The sequence below is a fragment of the Topomyia yanbarensis genome, chromosome 2, assembly GCF_030247195.1.
Source record: "Topomyia yanbarensis strain Yona2022 chromosome 2, ASM3024719v1, whole genome shotgun sequence".
Classification (NCBI taxonomy): Eukaryota; Metazoa; Arthropoda; class Insecta; order Diptera; family Culicidae; genus Topomyia; species Topomyia yanbarensis.
In genome coordinates, this window is record NC_080671.1 from 16,060,294 (window position 1) to 16,075,518 (window position 15,225).

Consider the following 15,225-nt stretch of genomic DNA (forward strand, 5'->3'; position numbering starts at 1 on the left):
GATTCATTAAATTCGTTCTATCCATTTGATTAATTTGTTTCATTTGATTCGTTTGTTTCATTTGTTTCATTTGATTCATTTGATTTAAATGATTCATTTGATTTCATTTCTTTAATTTTAATAATTTCATAATCAGTCATTCCACTTATTTATTTCATTCAATTTGTTAGTTTGAGTCAATTTAATTTATTCAATTAATTTTATAACTATTTTTCATTTATTGAGCTAATCCAATTTGATTTATGTATTTTATAATTTTTATTTATACAAATCATTGTACTCATTTTATGAATTTGAAAACTTTTTGTTTTGCATTTTTTGCTTTAGTTTTTTATTTGGTTCGTTTTATTGATTTTCTATACGCTATTCAGTTTATTTGACGTTTTATTCGTGCAGGACCAGAAACTGCAAACTAATAAAAGAGTTCTGCATATTTATGAATGACCAAACAGTGAAATGTTTAAGAAATGTCTCATATCACTGTTAGGTGGATTAGGTTGGTTTTTTCCATGTGGTTATAAGCAGTTCATGGAAAAAACAAAAATGAGATATTTCGGATCGGAAAAAATACGATGAATCTGTATCTCTTCCCGAAACACATAACAGAAATATTTCAAAACTTTATCTCGCTTTGTTACTTGTTATAAATTTCTGTTATTTTAACTACTAACGAGACCAAATATATAACACAATATGTTAAAAAAATTGTGTTCTGTTATAACCTTATTATTTCATTCTGATCGGGTTAATATCATTAAAATCCGTTAATAGGGTCGACCGTTATGAATTTTTCAAACCAAACGGCTATAAACTTTAAACGGTAATATTTTCACCAAAAAAATACTACCGGAAAACAGACCTTCCATTGAAATTGTAACTTTATCTATTTTGGGCATTTTGACCCAAATCCGTAACAGCTGATACTTGGTGAAACTTCTCGGCAATTCTTAACGGGGTTTATGTATTGAGGATGCCGGTCGATAAATGTATTCCTTCCTACCTAACAATACCATTCAACACACGGAACAAAAAAATCATGAACCAGGCTAAGCAGCTATCAAGGACAGATTAGTTTGTGCTCATATTATATTCAGGTGGCATCCCGATCAGAAACACATAACAAGAATGTTTCAAAACTATATCTCCCAATGTTACTTGTTATAAATTTCTGTTATTTTAACTACTAACGAGACCAAATTTATAACACAATATGTTATGAAAATTGCATTCTGTTATAATCTTGTTATTTCATTCTGATCGGGATACCTTGCGCAAAAGATCTTGAGAAGAATGAATCTGTTTTCCACTGCTATCAAATCTAAAACACAACCTTGAATGACATCTTCGAATAAACAAATGGTTGTCAACCTTGCAGCTGCTTGTCAGGTTATAATAACAACTGCAAAAACTGCATCCAGCACCCCTAAATAAACAGCCCAATAAGCGAGCAAGCTGATACAACTGACGACAGGATGTAACTCGTGATCTATAAGTTAAGGAGACAAGGAGGAGTAAGCAATTTAAAGATGATGGTATTGTCGTGAACGATAAAAGGAGAGAAGCAAATGATCTCCCAGTAGTAGGCTAGCAAACAAATGGTTCCCTGTTGGGAAAGAAAGGCTCCATGCGCAATGGTACGTGGATGTTCTTTTCAGCGGACTTAACAGGTTTCATGATAAATGTTTTGGGCTTGCGAAATCTTTTGTTGAGTGACTGTTGCAATATTGCTCCCAAAATTTTTATATCATGTTCAGGATTTTTGCTGGGCTTAATTTGCAGAGAGCAATATCTTCAACTTCTACATATTAGAAAAGAAAGTTATCTATGGAGGTTTGAAAACTGTTTTATGCTGATTCTTCGGTTTTTTAGGCAGGAATGATACTTGTAGGATAGTTTTTATTTCTGAATTTCGAATATTCTATCGAAGATACTCTTTTCATTTTCATTTTGCAGCGTTCGGTGGGGAATGAGAGCGCAAGTCAGTCCAAGGCCGATGATAGGAGGGGTAATGGTAGAATAGTCTATGCGGACCACCAAAACGCCATGGGAAAGGAATAGAGTGTGGGTTGGGGTAGGGTTAATGGATTGATGTGTACTTGACGAATAATTGCACTGCAGAATGTGATGAAAAGGTGCATTGAACAGCACTACTGTTGGCTGTTCAGAAATAAATACAATATGTTTTTCCATAAGGTTTGATAGCTAATGTATGTATTTTGTGATTATGTGATGCCAATTTATAAGTGTTAAAAAGTTCATTTTATCTCGTGGTTTTATCAAGTTTGTGAGACCGCAACCGTGGATGTGCGTGGAATATCGCGAAAAGCTCAAGCGCTTGTATGTTCACGTGTTTGTTGCGTATGCCAGAACGTATGTGATTTCGAGTGTATACATTCGATTTTGTAACTGTATGGCCATATGCATATTCGCGTGTGTTCTTGAATGATCGCGCGGACCGTGAGTTTGTTGCTTAGTTTTTAGTGTACGGTTCAGGTACTAGAAGAAAATTCCCCCATAACACTAGACTAACTTATTGGTCCAAATGAAGACATGAATCTAGGCTGTTAAGAACGAGGGCAGGGACATCCTAACGTGACCGACTCATGACCACGCGAGCGGTGGGTTGTTGGCGAGATCGCGAGTATGTGTGGATGATTACAATTACATGTTCGCGTTTGTGACCCGGTTTGTGTTATTGCGGAGGCTAGCGGCGTTTGTACGTTTTGACTGAGATATTAAGAGTGTATATGAGAGAATATGCAATGGATTGTGTTAGTGAGAGTTATAATGAATCTAAATTAATATATGTGATAAAAGAAGGGTGCTTCCAGAGAGAGTTGGGCCCTAAACCCACATTGTATATTATTTGACCATGGCAGTGGATAATAAAGATCGCCAAGTTAAGTACTAAAATTGATCACAATGTAACTTAACTAAAAAGAAAATGATCTTATCCCAAGTGTATGTGATATAACCACTGTAATACTGCTTTGGTGGAAAAGCCCCCGGACCACGTCAAGGTACAGTATCATGCCGAGGGATTCTATCGAAGATACTCTTTTACCTGAAAAATATTCCCAACTACCAGGTTTTCGTTAACAGTACTAACAATTACGAATATGTACATGAAACTTAGGCATTTCTGAAAAATTAACGATCAACTCCCCCAAAATCAAATTTCAATCTATGCCAGTCCCTTGACTACACTGCTGCTTGTAAACAATCATCACGCTGACGTTAGTAGACGCCGGCCAACCAAAATTCTTTAAATTTAATATAGTTTGATATCTAATACCGTCCTACACATAAATGTGTACGAACTGAATTACGCCTTCCTGTTCCACCACAAGTTAATCCAGTAAATCCAAGCTGTTCCACCAGAGGCCTTGTTTGTCTCACAGATCTCTAACAACAGGTGATCTAAGAAATGCGGTTAAATTAATCCAATCCATTCAATGAGCCACTTTTGAGCTGCTGTTTCCGTTTTGATATCTCCGCACCCACCAGCACACCGACACACACTCCCGATACTCCTCCGCTTAGTTAAATTGCCGTTTGACAGTGGACACAGTGTTTTCGCCAAACAACTCTGCAATCCCCATGAATCCAATCCACCCCCTAGCTGAATCTACGTTTCATTTCATTCATTCCACACGGAATCGTCGTAAAAGTCAGGCCATATTAAAAGCACATGGGCCGAATATTTATGGCCTCCGAGGGACGAAATTGTTCGATTCGCTATAAATTCACACACCCCGCAATATGGATCCCAAGGGGGGGGGGGGGGGGCGGGGGCAGGAGATTGTTCGCGACCACTACGAACCGCCTTCCCCCTCGCATTCAAATCACCGCTCAGTCAAGGTGTGCGGTTTCGGGAAAGGCAGCAAATGAATAAATTAATCCTCTTGATCACTGTCTGATGCTTAATTCGTTTTCAATAAATTGGCCGATTTCTGCACAGGTTGTCCCGATGGACGGACAGTTCTCGTCAGCGGACGACGATTGTTTGTCGTCGCCATCGCCATCGTCGTCAGGCTTTCAGGAGCCGGTGTATGAACGTACCGAACAACGCTGAGCTAAACACCTTTAAGTGATGCTGCGCTTCTGCACAGAGCTGCTGTTGGTTTGGTCGCGGCGGTGGTAGAATGCGCTTCAGTGGGCATTTCGTTGTGCTAGCAGCAAAACATGGTCCGGCGATGGCCATCGAATCCCGGTGGTGGTGGTGGGCGTAAACTTACGGAGTCGTTTGTCAAATCCGATGGTTACTGCTGCTGCTGCTGCTGCTGGGTGCCGTCGTAGCAGATTACCGTTGTTATGAGTCGTTTTTTCGTGTGGAGGTTGCTAGCTCACGGTTGAGTGGGATTTTAGGCCTAAACATAGACTAGGACGCGGGCGAGTGGGAAACTCTAATTTGAATTATTTCTTTTTAATGATAATTTTGCGATGGTGGTCGCACAGTTTAGCGTTCGGGTTTCACTTTGCTATCTTCGAACATTTTGTCTAGCCGTGGCTACCAGTGTTCCGGTGGTTTGTGGGAGTGTTTGAAGTTGCTGAAACGGTGGTTTTGATTTAATTTGTGGATCTTAATGAATTTTGATGATCGCATCATCAGCCATTAGGGCGGAAACTTTAATTTTTAATTGTTATTGCCTATAAAGCTGTCCATTCATTGAAAGAAAGTTCAAAGAAATAATTATTAGTCGGCCATTTTCGGGGTTCGCACACGCCTACTGCACGCGTAATTTTGTTGGCTGCACCGAACCATTGCGAGTGGGGGAACGATTCGAGTAACCTTAGCTCTACAGGGCAAAGCTTTCCCGATCAAAAAGAAGTAACATAATAATTTATAGCAATATGCGATCAACGGGAGCTGTAGCATCGCTAGATTTTTTACGGACTTCTGATTGGATTGTTCTGAAAAGAACTTGATTTTTGCAGCATTCAAAGTTTTATACCAAGATTATACTAACACTATGAATGCTTTTTGGACATGATTCGAATCTAAGGAAACTGGCTGATGAGACAAGCGTATCATCAGAACAGGATCAGTTCTCTATTGAAATGATTTTATTTCACAATCTTATCAATTGGTCTGTGCCACAATAGTGTAAAACGGATTTAATTCAATTTTCCGTGACAATCACACATCTCAATTTCAATAAATTTCCAAATTAAAGAGCTTTGCTATCAATCCAAAACAATCTGAAACGATGAGACTAAATACATGCCTTGCCCTATTTATGTATGAAAAACGATCTGAAACGTATGCGAGTTGTAACATAAAAATCCCACAAATATAAAAGTTTTTGCCTATCTTTTCTTATTAATCTACCCGGTTCGTAACAATCAAACTCTTATTACATTGTTAGATCATTGCTTAATATTTTTCGAAATGACAAATCAACGGAACAAAACAGCCCTGAACGACTACGTGAATCTAGATGTTGAACAGTTAAAACCGGGTCGTTAAAACCTCTCTCGAAAGATTAAATCTCTCGAGCCATGGTCTGGGAACGACAGGTTAGCAACGTCGTAGATACAAAGATGAATCAGGGAAGCCAGATTGACAGTCACCTCACCCGCTCGCACTGCGAGGACAATAAATTATTTAATTTAACTCGTTTTATTGCTTCAACTTCTAATTTATTACGTGCACTATAATTGGCGTTTATGACAGACTGGATCGGTTTGTGAAGGGGACATTAACGCACGAAACCTGTCCGGAACCTGACCTGATGATGGGATCGCCAATGTTGAGGGTTAACAGGTTTTGAAGTTTTAAATATTTTTTGTAGGCTGATTCAAGCTAAGCAAATAGCTGAATATATTTAATGAAAATAAAGCAATTCATCTATTTTCGTTTAGCCCTTCACTTTTTTTTCAATTGAATGTAAAGAAAAATGTTACCCGAATATGTGTAGGTATCAGGATTAGAAACACACGCCGACCCCACCGGTGGATCTTAGGACCAGTAAAAGTAACGTAACCATGCGGTTTTCTGTATCCTCAGTTATACGTAGTCACATAAGAAGTTTTGCTGCCTTGACGAGGTAGTTCCGGTTAAAAACCGTGGGGAATGACTTTCTTTTGCATACCCCTAAGCTTGTCATTTCCATACACAACGTGCACCGACATGACTTTAAACAAATCAAATTTTCAGAACATCTTTTAAAAGCAACGCTTAAAACAGAAATTACCCAGGGTAAAGTCAACATTACGGATCACCAACAAAATACTAATGCTTGTCTGTAATATCATTTGAAGTCAGGTGTGTGAAGCCAGCCATCGTACAACAATCCGAAGAATTTTTGGAATATTTGATGCCTTACTGATCGTTACCCTTTTATCAATGATCCGAAACTTGGAAAAGTATCGAAAAACCTGATTCTAATACCGAAAAACCCAATTGTACATTCATGAATCAGTTAACGGACTATATATCAAAACCAGTATACTGAGGTGACGATTTTTAAAAGTTGTTACTTGGTGGATTATCGATTACGGTGTATATCATTGCATTTGAGTTTCCAGTCCAAGAGTCATCATTTTGCACATGTGAGTGAAATAGTTAAATTTTTAGGATACAGGCTTTTATATATTCTTTGTGGCAGTTGCTAAGAAAATCGGTAGCATTCAACCATGCATCGAGTAACGATATGGCCATATTTTTGCTTAACTATCCCCTGAAATGTTTTTCAATTTATTATACCGCACCTAATGTGTGCCTCTTCCTTCGCATTCTTAAAGTTTTCACTTTGTCTCGGGCTCTACGTCAGCGTATAAATGAATTTTCCTGAAAAGACCCAGGTGATTGTAAAAGGACTGTCGAACAAGATTCGTTGACTTTGATTTCTCGTTTAAAATCATGCACCTTGAACTCGGTCGGACCATATCTGTTCTACCTTCGGATCAAAGATAATTCGATAACTGACACAGAAATATTTAGTCGCTTCGGGTATCTCGAAAGTTCGGTTAGACATACTCAGAATTGTCATATCCTGTTTAAAGCAGGCATTGACGTAACCAGCGACAAATCATTTATGAAACACTACCGCGTCTACATACCCGCTCACAGTGTTGAGATTAACGGTGCTGTCACCGATGTGAATTTATCATGAGTGGATCTAGTAAAGCACAGGGTTACTTGTTTCAAGTCCCGTAGCTCCAGTAAGCGAAGATTTTGAAAGTCTATCGAACTGGACGGGACAAATTGTGTGTCCCTTCTAACTCATATCCTTTGATGACCTTTGGAGACTGTTTATGCTCATTATGCCTTTTTTAACAAGATTCATCAGCCGATTCGTCTGTCTGAACCGCTGATGATGCATTGCACTAAATGCAAAGGATTATTGTAGTAAGAAAACGCGGAATGCAAACACGCTAAGAGTTACGACGATGACTTTTGCATGGAGAATGCTGCAAAGTGTACCTATTGTGGGGAGAATCCGCTTGACATATTATTAAGCCCCGAGTACAAACAGCGCTTGAAGAATCTGAAACTAGAGGTGGGGTGTTTCTAAATTTATTATAATCTGCAAATTAGATTTTTAATGGTTTGAGATAGAGTTTCGCTGTCTTTTAGAAAATTGATGAAGATTAAATTTTAGAAAACTTTGTAGAAGACATTGGAGCTCCATGCACTTTTCATTTTACAAGAAATTTACCAAATTTAAGGATGTTTCTTTAACAACATGGTTTTATTTATATAACTTTTTCAGTTTTTATTTTTCGTTAAGATGACGTTGGAAATACTTTAGCTTTGCTAAAAATAAACTATTTTTAGAGTAAATATTACAAGATATAAAAAAGATCGTCACTGCCATTGTATAGTAATGTATTCTACAAAGAATAACAATTCATATAACAAAACATAATTTAATGTTAAGATAATGATATTTGTAAAAGCTACATTTGCTTTGTAACAGTTCTTATAACTTTGAAAGGAAAGTAGTTTAGTAATTGGTTTATATGAATCTATTATGCGTCCTAAAATAATCTTCAAGTTATTTAACCCTTTCATGCCCAACTTTTTTCTAGTGCGTGTAGGGGTTTTTTTTTCTTGAAAATGGTGCGGCCAAGAAACTCGAAAAACCTTTTTTCATAAAGGTAGGTGCTTCCCTTGCAGTGCTAGAAGCTGTTCAATTTTTACCTTCCAATGCTCGCTACAATTCTCCTAGAATATTTACAATAGTCCAACTCCGTGGAAAACGTAGCCAAAATAGTCTAAATTGATAAGTCAACGTTAACTGTCCCTGGCAGCACTGCTCCATCGGAGTTCAATGGGACTAATTACAATAACTTCAGTTCTCGAGCTGATCCTTGTAACTGTTAATACTCAAATGAAAGCCAATAGTGACATTTATTAGCCTTACTTGGTTTTGTGAGCAAATCTTGCCTCAATCAGAAGTTATAGCTGTTTAAAATCGTTGTTGTCCACAAACAACATGGGCATGAATGGGTTAAAGGTTACTTTAGTGTAGTAAAAACTACAAAAGTTATAAACAGGACTAGGGATTCGTACAGAAACACAAATAGTGTTTTCGTTTGGGGAGTGGGCGTAGCGTATTGGTAAATCGATTGCCTTGTACGCAGCGCACCTGGGTTCGAGTCCCAACCCCGCACATAGGGTTAGAAATTTTTCCTAAGAGATTTTTCTAACCCGAAGAGGCGAATGACCTTAAGGTTAAAACCTCTATAATTGAAATTTAAAAAAAAGTGTTTTCGTTTTTTGGAGCTAGCGTGAATCCGGCGCTAGCTTAGCCCTGTCACTGAGCTAGTGTCGGATTCTGATGAAACGAAGTCGAAACGCAAATTCCATTACTACTTAAGAAAGAACATGAAAATCTACAATTCATAGTAATTTCTCGTGTACACTTAGAAAATATTATTTAAATACGAGAACCCGAAAGTTTTTATTGCATTTTTACCTAACTTTTCCATTTAAATATTTTTTTCATATTTTTTTTTTGGTATTTCGTCGGAGAAATTTTATATTCATATAATCTAGAGTTTCTATTCATTCCAAGTTTTTCTCTTGTTTCATAATTTAATTTTCTGCACTTTTCCTTGATTCTTTCTCCATTTCATCCAGGTTATTTAGCCTTTTAATTTTTGCCATGAAATCTTGTTCTACATTTTATGTTATATGTTTTGTTTCATATTTTCCTTTCTTTATTTTTTACCATTTTTGCTGTTTTCTTCAAATTCGTCCATTTTTTATTTGTCTCATTTTTTCGATTCATTTAATCATTTCATTTTTTTAGTGTTTTTGTTTTAATTTTATCGTTTTATTTGTTTGTTTTTTTTCATTCGATCAATTGATTCAATTCAATTTATTGAATTTATTTCATAAAATTTTAATTCTTGCGATAATTTTTGTATTTACTCATACCCTCTTTTAGTATTTTCTGCATCCACACTTGTTCCATATTTTTCATAACTGGGTCTCTCATTTTCCAAAAAAAAACATTTTTTTCGTTTTATTTTTTATATTTTGTTGTGAATTTTTCTGTTCTCCATGTATCCGTTTTGAAATTTATGCTTCTCTTTTGAATGATTTTTTTTTTAATATTCTTCAATTTTTCTTTACTGTTGTGTTCCATTACCTTTAATATATCCCTTTTATGCCCATTTAAATAGTTTTGAATTTATTTTTTCCATTGTGTTCATTTTATCATTTGAGCATTTATACCATTATTTTTATTTTGATCTTTTTGTGTTTTGTGCACGTTTTCTGTTTTCCATTTCATCTAATTTTAGGTTAAGTTTCATCTAACTTTAAGTGAATTTATTATTTTATTTAACATTTTCAGTTTTTTTATTTTTCTTTATTTTAATATTCCAATTTCTAGCATTTCGTCCAGAATTTTCATTTCTACCTATTTAAACCATTTTGATTTTACATGTTTTCTATGATTTCACTTTTGTCTGTTTTAGATCTCTTTCCACTTGTTCCTTTTTCTATTGTTTTACTTCAATCTATTCAGTCCAATTGTTTCCATTTATATCTACTTCTATTATTATATTGCAGTTCTAAATTAGTTCATTTTAAAAAACTATTTTTTCCATTCGTTTATTTTTCTAAGCTAAAAATTTTATTCGTTCCATAGTCGTTATTCATTATTTCTTCTATTGTGAAATATTTTCAACATTTTTCCCGTTTTTCTGTTTCCATTCTCCTCATTTTTTATTTTTTTACGCATTTTTATATTTGAAACATTTTGTATTATTGTTATTTCTACGTCTAATTCAGTGGATCGATTGCGTTCATTTCTATATTTGCTCACTTTTTTGCAGCTTTTTTTTGTTTTTTTTTTGTTATAATAATTTATCTTACTTTTGTCGTTTTTTCCTGTTTCTATACTTATGATATTTTAGTTTTCATTTTGTCGTTTTCCCCATTTTCATTATTTCAACCATTATGCAATATTTTTCAATTTCTTTAGTTTTAGTCTAATTTCCTTTTTCGTTTCCATCGTCTAATTTGATTGTTTAATTTATTAAGTCTGTTTTATGTTGCTATTTATTCAATTTTTTGCAAACTTTCAAATTTTAACTTTTTCATTTTATTAATTTTGTTGATTTTCTGCCGTCTCTCTGATTTTGATTTTTTTGTTTTGGTTATTGGTAGGTTTTGACTATTTACATGTTATTAATCCATTTCCATTATTTTGAATGTTCATTTCAGCTCTCTCGTTTTGTTCAATTTTATCTATCTATTATTTTTTTCTCGTTTGCTCTTTACTCATTTATTTTTTGTTTTTCTCTCTTTAAATTCTACATTTATTGAATATTCTACCTCTATTGAAGGGTTCTTTTTGCTTTTTTTTTAACTTACGGCGTTTTTATTTTGCTACTACAATTTGCTGAAGGTTGCCATTGTGAGTGTTTTTGAAGGGTACTGTACCAAATGAGGGAAAGAAGGGAAAGAAGAAATTTAATTACATTTTCGAGTAAATGATATGTTGTATGTTAAGATGCTGGTAATATTGTAGTGCACTGACTTGTCCGAAAGAATTTTTTCTTTATTGATTTCTAGGTGAAACTAGACAAAGATCCGAACAAATTCATGCATCAAAATTTGGTCGATTAAAGCATGACTCATTTCTTTGAACGATATTAAAAAAAATTGTAAAACCCTAATTTGAGTGCAGAAAGATTTTGATTTTGACATTTTCTTTTCAGTTATAAAGGTCGTCCAAGCAAGAGAAGTTACACCGCGAAATTTTGCTCACGTATCGCCTGAATACTTTTCGGAGTAATCATTACATATTACTAGATGCAAAACATTTTTTTCAAGTTTAATATTTTTAAACCATGTACTGAATAAGATTGGATGGTTTTACCTAAAATTGTCCGCTTACAGCTATTTTTCCAAAAATGATTTCAAGTTGAAGTCCGTTTTCGTATTCCGGGGCGACTTTGATAACCTGCATGTTCACCCACATTAAGTTATCGTTGTCAATGTTTTTCATTGAAATACTTGTTTAAACTGATTCTGGAAAGATATTCATTGTTTAATAGATGTTAATTGGTATTATACAAAGTATTTCAATGTACTGTAAAATTCGAGTAACCAAAATTCTTATAATTCATGTCCACCTAGAATAAAAGATTCTGAAAACCTTTAAACCTGTTAAAATTGTTTTATTTCAGTGCTTTATCGATGTACAAAAAGTTTCATCCATTATAACACGTTGAAATATTGAACAATAAAAAAATGTTGCGAATTTTAGCTTAAAATAATTTGAAATAATTGCCAATTAGTTTTACAAAAAATGTATTTAAAATAAACAAACTCTTAAAACTAAAGTTTGTGCATCCCAATCTAAAGGAAAATAAAAACTCGCTTGTAATTTATTACTTTTGCTCAAATCTGAGATTTATTTGTTTTATAAAAATAGACACTTTGCGAAGGTTAAGTCAAATTTCGTGTTTTTTGTAGTTTTTGTACCCAAAAACCGAACAATATACTCAAAAGTATAACAAATCAGTATTTTATAAGTTTATAGTAAAAATCAGTTCAAATTAAAATGATTCGGTAGATTATTCTGGTATAATAAGCGATCTAGGAAAAAAGTTTCGAGTGATCAAAGTCACCCCGCTGATCAAAGTCACCCCGGTTTACGGTACTTGCACGCCGGGTAAGCGAAATCTTTAACAGTAGCCAAATCAGCTGCCACCAGGGTCATGCCAACCGGAAAGGAAAAGTGTCCGATATTTTCAATCATTTAAAGCTGTCGAAGTTCACACAGAAATATCTAGTTTGGCAGGCTTTATGTACCAGTAGTTTGAAAAGTGACATTTTCATCGAAATCGAGATCTTCAACCAGGAAATTTACGCGAAAGAATGCTTTAAAAACGTTTGCTACCTTTTATGAAACAACACGATTGTACTATGCTATTTTGACTGGATTTTGAATCGTGCCATTACGGAAAAGGGATATGAAGTGGTATGCCGCCAACAACGTTCAGATGGCATCCAAGGACAAGAACCCTCCCTCACATTAAACCACGGTCCAATCGAGGACTTTTAGTCCACCGTCAAGCGAAACCTGAAGAAGACCCATAACTTTTCAAGTAAGCTGAATGTGGCGAACAAAGTGGACGAGGTGGTTATATAGAATTTGATGGCAGTAGTTAAAAAACGTTTAACCGATTGCTTCACTGAATATTTTTTTGTATTTTAAACAAATTGAACTTATAAAAAAATGCTTTTTAAGAAGAAATTTAGTCAAATTACATGCATTCTCGCTTGACCACATTTTGATCATAGACTGCGCTGGTAGATGAGTGGTAAGCGTGACTTAGCCCAGCGGGTCTGGGTTCAATTCCAGCCGAGGTCGGTGAAATTTTCTGAGGCGAAAACTCTGTGTCACGACTTTCTTCACAAGAGAAGTAGAGCCGTTTGTCCCGGTCCATGTGTTGGTGACCCGCTACATAGTTGTGGAAACACCTCTCTGGCGTCAGTGACAGAGGCCGACGGAAAGAAAACAAAAAAAAAATAAATATGCAAAAAGAACATTAGAAGTTACAACACTCAGTGTATTCTACTACAGTTCTGCCACAAAAGATTATTTGCTCTAAAATTAAAAGCAAACAACTACATTTTCAATTGATTTCGAGCTTAACCGTATCTGTGTTCGAAAAATCTACAATGATGGAGGGGGCCCTGATGATGGACCCCTCGGGACTGTAATTTCTCTTTACAGCACTCCACAACTTAGTCGAAGATGTCATAGTACCAAATAACAAACCTTACTATTTTTAATAACTATTCCGAAGACACTAAGGGCATAAACTCAACGCTATTTCAACGTGAACAATTAATTCCTATTACGATCACATTTTTAAAAATTCTGAATTACTTCTAAAATACATGGAATAAGCCAACGTTGAAATGTAGAAATCTAGAATCAGTAAGCAATACTGGTGAAGGTATTAAAAAGGTAATGGCTCTACGTCTTCAGCAAAGTTATGACATATCTTGCTCATACCGCCCACAAATTCCCCCGCAGCCGTTATTGGTCAAAATTTCTTGATTTAGGCGAAAATAATAGATCGCTCCATTTGAGCAAAAACCAGAAACCGTTGTGTTCAATGACTATTTTATCGTAGTTTTGTAGAATGTTCGGTTTTAAGGAACGAATTTTGAAAACTTTTCCATTTGTGCCATAACATCTTGGGATTGATAGTAGTAATGGCAATAAGGCCTTTCAAAATTGTGCTGGAGAATTGACATACTTATTTTTCAGGGCAACTCATCATGTTATCTTCCGAACTCATATCGCAGTTTCAAAAAAAGATACCATAATTTGTAAACATTTTTAACTTTACTGCTCCGCGTCATTTCAAATGCGGCGTTTTGCGTATACTCTGGCAACGTCGATTCTTCATTGTATGATAAATCTAGTGCTATGCCAATTGATTCGAAACCTTTCTCTCGAAAGATTTTTGCCTTTCGATTATGAAATTTGCACAAATTGCTCCTAAATTTATCAGTTGCGCGCTGGAGATCTCATTCGGAACCACTTCCTGTTGAGGCAGTCGAGAGCGAAAAAAAACAAGCATCCTACTATGCCCCAGGCCCTATCGCACAATACCGTCGATCCTCTCGAACGAACACCACAAAGGTCAATAAATCAAACTGAACTCTATTCGGTGTGGCACCGAGTCCCGCCGCCGCCGCCGCTGCCGGTTTGCTGATTCAATCAGATCCCCGTTCGGTTTTCCTGCCTGGCATCCATCGTGTGCTCGCTCGGTGTGTTATTGTTACCCTTTGGAGCGGCGAAAAATACACAACTCTCCCGGTGGTCCAACACCACCACCACCGAAAGACCGTTACTGCAGCTCCGGCACTCAACCACTTGTTGTGTTTGTTGCCGTTCTCAAACATGGATGCCGCCACGTCATCCGTTGGCCACCTGGTCCGGCCCCGGAATCGCACCGATCTGCCTAGCGTTAATGAAGAGTGCCGAGACATTATCGGCCGGTATCTTAATTACGGGTGGGATTTATTATTTCGACTTTTATGAGTCCAAAAATTTTACAACTTCCAACTATCCGAGGTGCTTATGCGACATACGAGAGTACCGGGATGGAACGAGATTTCCTCGGTGCGTGTGGATGAAAGAGATTTTTTTTGACAGATGATGCGGGTCAAGATTCGACATCATCACCCCGAAGGACCTCTGGAAATCCATTCCCGGCGAATGATACTATCAGGGCAGGGGGGATTGTCGGCAAATGGGGTTAAGTGTGAGAGTGTAGCTGGGGCGAACCACAAGTGATTTATGGGCTGAATGATGTAATGCGAGGTTGATCTGTTAGGGTGAATGTGAGTGACTCGTTGGAATCCAGCTTTGGTTAGCGGTTTACGATTCATAAAAAAGTCGCTTGATTATTGCTCGAAGAAGAAATATTTGACAAAAAGAAATGACATATGGAAACGTTTGCCAAGTTTCTATACACAACTAAACAACACCAGAAAATAATTTGGGTAGAATGGTTTAGCAAATTTTAAACGAAACACTTTGTAAGTCAAAACCACTTCAAAACAACAAACTGTCCAGAGGATGTCTGGTAGCTTCCGATTACGATGAAGATTAACATTTTTACGACTGCAACCGGCTCCTGCTTTGCAAGCTACCTCCGCTGTTGGAATCGATTCGTCATTAAAGCAACAAGTTTTTTTTCCAATCCCTACTGTCTGGTGGAAACAGTTGC

The 15,225-nt window shown here is 36.1% G+C and overlaps 1 protein-coding gene and 1 long non-coding RNA gene across 3 annotated transcripts in view; one reads left to right on the forward strand and one right to left on the reverse strand.

The window, feature by feature from the left end:
* LOC131678909 (protein bowel) overlaps window positions 1-15,225 on the forward strand; it is a 170,111-nt gene that overhangs the window by 39,684 nt on the left and 115,202 nt on the right. The gene's annotated exons all lie outside the window — the stretch shown is intronic.
* Window positions 1-15,225, reverse strand: part of LOC131678912 (uncharacterized) — a 144,341-nt gene that overhangs the window by 2,595 nt on the left and 126,521 nt on the right. The window lies entirely within an intron of this gene.